Here is a 7,679-nt window from a genome sequence, read left to right as displayed (position 1 = left end):
TGAATGAATGGATGGATGAACATATGGATGGATGAATGAATGGATGGATGAACATATGGATGGATGGGTGAATGAATGAATGGATGGATGAACATATGGATGGATGGGTGGATGAATGAACATATGGATGGATGGGTGAATGAATGAATGGATGGATGAACATATGGATGGATGGGTGGATGAATGGATGGATGGATGGATGGATGGATGGATGGATGGATGGATGGATGGATGGACGCTTCTTCCATTTTGAGTCATGGGGGTCACCGGTGTCCATGTCCAGCCATCACTGTGTGAGAGGTGGGGGACACCCTGATGGATGAACATATGGATGGATGGATGGATGGATGAACATATGGATGGATGGATGGATGAACATATGGATGGAGTCATTCAACCTTTTTTTCATTCAACCTTTATTTATACATGTTAGTCTCATTGAGTCACGAGGACTTACTTTGTATTTACAAGAGACCTGTTTTCATCAAACACAGATGAGGTACACACAACAATAGACAATTATATAAAAGCATATAAAATGAAAAGTAAATAAAATAAATTATATAAAAATGAGTCAAACAGCTACATTAAAAACGATGTAAAATACAACAGGAACATGTCTGCGTTGGTTTTTGCCATGAACTGAACATCCATCCATCCATTCTTTTACCCGCTTCTTCCATTTTGAGTCACGGGGGTCGCTGGTGTCCATGTCCAGCCATCACTGTGTGAGAGGTGGGGGACACCCTGGACAGGTCTCCAGTCCATCAGAGACCCATAGAAAAAGACAAACAACCGTTCACTCTCTCACTCACAACTAGAGACAATTTAGAGTTACCAATCGGTCTAACTTGTATGTGTTTGGTCTGTGGGAGGAAACTGGAGTATCCTCAAACTGCACCCAGAAAGTCCCGGATCGGGATTTGAACCGGGGCAACCTGCTCTGTAAGGCAGTAGCTCTACTAACTGCGCCACCGTGCTGCCCATTTGTTTAAAATCCCTTTAGAAAGGTCAGATCTTTTTATAAGTTGATACAGGAGCAGAGTAAGAAAAGTCCCTTTTGTCAAGTTGGGTCCACACTGAGGGTACACTGCAGGTAATGATGTCGTGAGAGCGCACGCTGTAACTGCACTGAGAAAGTGACGTGTAGGAGGAGATGTATGAAGGCAGCAGACCAAGAAGTGATTTAAAGATGAAAATGTCCCAGTGAGAGTCTGCGTGAAGTTAATGATGACCAGTTAACCAGTGAATACAGGGTGCAATGGGTACGGTAGTGATGATGTATGGACGGATGGATGTTTTTATAAATTAGGATGCTTTTGAATTTAGAACTGCCTGTAAACCAACGACGCATGCAGGCTCAAGAAAAAGTTGCATTTATGAAGATAAGGTGAACAAAATATAAATGGAAATGAGGTGTGGGGTGTATTTTCCACTATAAGGGAGTTGCATACGGGTGCCCTTAAGGGCCAATTACAATGTTTTGTTCGTATTTTGCATATTTTGATGATAAAATTAATCTTAATTTACTCAGTAAAATGGCTAAATCTTACCTGATTATGAATCAAATGTCAGTAACTGTCTAATAATCTGTGGAAAGGCACGGCCAGGTCATTGATTTTAAGGTAACATTATTTTAGGAAGTCATGATGTTAAAATTACCAAAAAGAATAATAATTGTCGTATCTTCCCAGTGAGAGACTGATAATTATTTATTTATTTATTTATTGACGACATGGAATGCTGAGCAACGCTCTCCAGTTATTGAGTTGTGCTACAGCCAACAGAAGTCCATTAAAATGTTACATTGGTTAAAAGAAACCTAGTTAATCCGTACATTTAATCCAGTGGAGAACTGACTAGTCTACAGCCGGCTGGCCACGGAGGCTAACCAGCAATTAATCTAATGGATAACATTAACTTGACATGCTCTCAGTGTTAATTTACAAAAAGCAGAAAAGTAATAAGTACAATTTACCTTAACAAATGTGAAAAAAAAAAATAAAACCGACTGTTGTCTCTGGCATTTTAGCTGACTCTGCAAAAATTAACTTTGTTATATATATTTTTAATACTTGTGCCTAACTTTAAAATAAATTGTTGATCTTAACCATTAATTGTAAAAAAAAAAAAAAAAGTTTGAGTAAAACTAATTATCACTTTTGTTTAAAGTTAATCCATACGTGACAATAATTAGGCTGCAAAAGTTGTTGCGTTTTTGATTTTAAATAAAGCATTTATTTTATTTTTATTTTAAAATGTGGTATCTTTGTTCACGGCTATCATCAGAATCTCATACCAGCTACTTGTGTATAGGAAATATCACTTTAAAAATGACCTTAATATTTAAGCAGAAGTAAGCGCAAGATGAGACTTGGTCTGTTTGATATTTAAATTTGATTCAATATCTGATCCGTTGATCCAAAAACTCGTTGATTTGGAATAAAAAATATTTGAGTTTTGTGCAGTTGACTTGACAAACCTTAATAAGTTCTGGGGAACATGTTTAATTGTTGTAGTGGATTAAAAACATGAACGTGTGGGTGGTTGTGTGCACGTATTAGAATAAATCTCATGAATGACACAAAGCGTGTGCCTTTGACAGACTTCTAACGTTTCAGGTTGAATTCTAATAAAGCTCCACTTTGCTGTGGGTGAGGGGGTTCATGCAGCCTAACAAGTGCGCAGATTACCGCACCTTTCTGATGCCTCCACCAGATTGAAGTGACACAGGTGTAGCTGCTCTGCTTTAAACGCATCCATGCTCTGCAACATGCACCTACACACACCTAAACGCACGAGTGCCCAAACGCACACGCTCGTACAGTAAAGTCAGGTAAGGCGAGCACCTGTGAGCGCATGAAGCAGCGGAGCAGAAGGGAAGGGGGAGGGGGCGGTTAGTTTGCAGTGTTTCTGCACAATGCATTAGCATTCATGAGGCATTTACGCTCGCTTTGAATGCAGCCAGGGGTGTATGCGTGCATGTGATCAGTCTTGTTTCCTTCTAACTCCGCTGCTGCGTGCCCACTTGCAGGAATTGGAATAAAATAAGAATGCAATCCTATTTTTAATGGCTCCATGTATGGATGCTGCTGCATTCAGATCATCACAGAAGACACAATGGGAGGGTTTTGTTGCATTATGCTGAGGCGTTCACTGTGTTGTATGCATGGGAGGACAGCCTTCATGACTGAGCCTGCTCTGTCTGTCGACCACACTGCAGCACAACAACCTCGACGTAAGACGAGGCACAGACAGGTCCCTTTTTACGCAGAGGCTCCACGGAGAGGATGCTGATGTGGAACCATTGTCTCCTTCAAAGAGCGGAAGACGACGACGATGATGATGATGCAGAAGAGAATTTATTGTCCTTTCACTAAATAACAATCGGTAAAACATCAGTGCCACACATGCGCCTTCAAGTTCATCTGAGCCTTCATTATAAACAAGCTGCAGTGTGCGCTCGGAATGCTGCAACGCCAAATGATCCTCAGACCTGATGGACGTTATGCAGAATAACAACTATTCAAACAAAACCACCATGACGGGTTCAAGCGCCAGATGATGCTTACCTTTCTCGTCCTGGCCAGGATCCCGTCGTGCTTCCAGCAGCATGGTGAGAGGAAATGTGTCACCTACATCTTTCATTGTTATTTCCACGTCTGGGGAGTGGAGCTGCCGTGGAGCCTCGCGCTCTCTTCTCATCCAGAACAAGAGCGAGCGAGGGAAGAACACAAAGACACCGGAGAGAGGACGTGTTTCAACGTTAATCCTTCCAGCGAGAGCAGGATGTTGGAGTCAGGATGTTGGAGTCAGGATGTAGCTGCGCTGCTGCTCCTCTCTCTCTTTACTCTCTCTCTACACTCTCCCGCTCTCTCTATCGCACTCTTTCCATCTCTCTCGCTCTCTCTCTTTCTCTCCCCCCTATGGACCACTCATTGATTGGATAATGTGCTGTTTGCCCAGTTCGTCTTCCCAAACTGCTGGAAATGACTGACCAATCCGGAAGTGGCTAAGAATGCTCCCCTCTGATTGGTTGAGTCATTTTTGAACCCGTCTGTGAATTCCGGGCACGTGTGCACGACCGTAATCGATGCTGACTGGAAGTGATTAACCATCTCAATGGCTGAAGGTTGGTCATACTGGGATGACCAACTGAAACTGTGAGGATCTGTCTTTTGTTTTTGTTTACAATATGTTGTTTATAATCAGGTTTATTTGTGTGTGCTTTGTGATTCTTGCCTTGTCTTTTAATTAATTTGCGTTATTTCTTATGGAGACCGTGTTTCACCCGCTCAACTTTCCCAAAGTTAATTGTTGAAGAAAGAGTTTGTAACTGAATAGTTAAAGTTAAAACAGACAAGAAATAATAATTAAATTTTAAAAAGTGCCAAAAAGACAATAAAATAAAATTTGCACAATTGTAGCTAAAAATCTAAAATTCACTAAATTAGCTAATTTTTAGCAACATATTTAGTAAGCATTAGCCAAAAAGCACGAGAAAGTGTAAATACTTGTTTCCTTTATGGTCCTTTTGAATGCTAAGAGAAAATAGCTTAAAGATAAAAACCAGCAAAAATATATAAAAGCTTAAATTAGCACAAATAGTTTTAAATAAGTAAAATCAGCAAAGCAGTTGCATAAATATATAATTTACAAACTATTATCTTAAAGATAAAATTAGCAAACTGTACCCACAAGCTTAAATAAGCAAAACAACAAATAAAAAAGGTAAAATCAGAAAAACTAAAATATAAAAGTGGGCAAATTAGCTAAAATCTAAAAATAACAAACATTGGATAAAAGCTAAAAGTATTTATTTTGTGGTCGAATAAGGGGGAGTGGTGGTGCAGAAGTTAAAGTGAGTCTGTGATTGAAGGTTGCTGGTTCAACCCCCAGACAGACATCAAAATGTCTTCTCTCATTTGCCCCACTCTGGGCCCTTGAGCAAGGCCCTTTACCCCCACCGGGCGCCCTAGATGGCAGCTCTCTGCTCCACACAGAGGGCTGTGGTAGCTCGGTGGTCTGTTGCATCGGGAAGGGCATCCGGCGTAAAAATAACTGCCAAGTTTTGTGCCAGTTAGTTCCCTGTGGTAACCACTGGGGAAGGGAGCAGCCGAAAGAAGAAGATATACGTTCAAATAAAAATCGACACAAAATTGTTGAAATGCTGCAAAATAAACAAAAAAAAAAAAACAGATTGAATGCTGATTCAACGTTCAAATAATAATCATGCATCTGGCCCTAAGCTCCTCATTGTGATATTTAATCATCTGTTACGATCGCTGAATTGATGGGTTTAATATCAGCTTAATAAAAGTGAGTGAACTCAATTATTTGAATAAATAGGAGCGTGAAATGAATTTAGGTGGGGCTGCCCTCCCCCTACAAGCTGTTCAATAGCAGCTTGATGAATAGCAGGGAACGGGGAGGGTGCAGAGCGCAGAAGCGCCGAGTGATAATGCTGTGTCATCAGTTACCCTGACAACTGCAGCCTCTCCGTCGAACATGTTAATTATGACTTTTTTTCTTTGTGAGGAAATTCGCAAAGTCTTATTTCCCGTTCTAGGCCTGTAGTTTTTTTTTTTTTTTTTTTTCCGCAACCTCCATTGCTCACTGCTGATTTCAACAAGAAGAGTAAGATGTAACATGTAAATCTCTACAACACTTTGCCTCAAGCCACCGGCTTATACTCCCCAGCGGTCAATAGCATCCCTAATGCAAAACTGTAAGAAAAACACAAACATTAATGACAAATTTGAGCAGTTTTCTGTGCAAAATAAAACGGTTTAAACGTTAGGCAGGTCCGTTTTATGCGATGATGGAAAATTACTGATGAAATGAGTGAGCGCACAGGTCAGCAGGCGGTGAACAAATCAGTGTGTTGTGTCGGTGGCCTTCAGTGTGTCAGCCTCTTTAACTCTCAGACGTCAGAGATAAGTGGTTTCTCCATTTTCAGGCCTTGGAGTGAATGAGTTTCCTTTACAAACACATTTTCCTCATTACACCACAAACACACACACACTATACTCATGTCCAGCTTTATAGGTTTCAGCAGAAAAGGGGTGCTTTTCAGAAAGTTGAATCACAACACTAATCATACTTAAAGACTTTCTTTTTTTAGCTTCATCTACAATAAAATTGGTGGCTGTATCCTTAACTGTTGTGTATTTTGAATGGAATTGCTTTGAGGGTCTCCTTGAATTGCCACCTTATCATGGTGGAGGAGTTTGTGAGCCTGAATGGTTCTAGGAGTTCTGCTGTCAGGGGTGAGTTCTCCCAAGACAGATTAGTCCTATATGACAGGCTTATGTGGACAGAAAAGAGGAGCTTCGGATGTTATCAGCCCATGAAATGGCCGTTATTGGTCATTATCCACATATGTAGAGGTGAGACTGCCCCACCTACCTCCTAGTAGGTTTAAAAGGTATGTTATTATCGTTATTATTGCTGATAATGGGCAACGGCACACTGGGGTAAACCAGGAAGTGGGTTTTTGTTTTTTTCAGCTTATGTAACTGTTTTCCTAAACGTAAGCTTACACGTGACCCTAAACTTAACCCCCTTACCCTTGTGCCTAAACCTAACCAAGACCCTAAACCTAACCACCAGACCCTTTACTCTAAACCTAACCGTGTTAAGCTATTATGAGCGGTGACACAACTAAAAACAGAGCCTATTATCATTGCTAACAACGTACCTTTAAACCCACTAGGAGGTACAGGAGGGGCAGTCTGACCGCTACATATGAGGATAACTACTAATAACTGCCATTTAATGGCTGATAACATTCGAAGCGGGTGCAGAAAACCGAAAGGAACTCAGTGACTCTTGTCTGGACGTGGGTTACCAGGGCCCCACCCTGGAGTCAGGCCAGTGGGAGGGGCTCATTGGTGAGCACCTGGTGACCAGATATCTACCCATGGGGCCCAGATGGGATCAGCCTGAATGAACAATATGGGTTTGGCTTCCTGTAGGCCAACCACCTACAGGATGGGCCATACGAGTCGGGCATGTGACGCCATATGGGCAGTGGTCAAAGTCAGGGGCCCTGGTGCACTGACCCAGGCTTACCAAAGCTGGCTCGTGGGACATGGAACATAACTTCTCTGGTGTGGAAGGAGACTGAGATTGTGCATGAGAGTTACCGATTAGATATAGTTGGGCTCAACTCGACACACAGCTTGGGCTCCAAAACCAGTCTCCTTGAGAGGGGCTGCTCGACCTTATTCCACTTTGGAGTTGCCCATGTTGAGAGGCGCCAACTGATGTGGATCTACTCTTAGCCCCCTGACGTGGTGCCTGTGTCTTGGAGTTTTCCTGATGGATGAGAGAGTAGCTTCCCTGTGCCTTCAGGTGGGGGGACAGGCTCTGACTGTTTGTGCTAAAAACCAAATGGCAATTCAGAGTATCTGGCCTTCTTGGAGTCCTTAGCTGGGGTGCTGGAAGGTGCACCAGCTTTGGACTCCTTTATTCTGCTGGGGGACTTCAATGCCCATGTGGGTTAGGGTTAGGGTGCTCCATGAGTGTGGGATGCGCAGTGCAAGAGTTTGGTTTGCGTTTCCATCAGGGAGTTGGACTGTGCCAGGGCTGCCTATTGTCCCCAATATTGTTCATAACTTTCATGGAGAGAATTTTTGGGTGCAGCCAGGGGGTGGAGAGAGTCCAGTTCTGTGGCC

General features: G+C 42.2%; 1 long non-coding RNA gene across 1 annotated transcript in view; it reads right to left on the bottom strand.

The window, feature by feature from the left end:
- Positions 1-3,813, bottom strand: part of LOC119425268 — a 25,381-nt gene extending 21,568 nt beyond the window's left edge. Inside the window, exon 1 of the long non-coding RNA XR_005187558.1 lies at positions 3,573-3,813. This is a non-coding gene — a long non-coding RNA (uncharacterized LOC119425268). The remainder of the gene's footprint in view (positions 1-3,572) is intronic.
- Positions 3,814-7,679: the final 3,866 nt, after the last annotated feature.

This window comes from Nematolebias whitei, chromosome 19, assembly GCF_014905685.2.
Source record: "Nematolebias whitei isolate Nwh7 chromosome 19, NemWhi1, whole genome shotgun sequence".
Taxonomy (NCBI): domain Eukaryota; kingdom Metazoa; phylum Chordata; class Actinopteri; order Cyprinodontiformes; family Rivulidae; genus Nematolebias; species Nematolebias whitei.
Note: the sequence above shows the minus strand (reverse complement) of the source record. Positions and strands in the feature narration are given on the sequence as shown.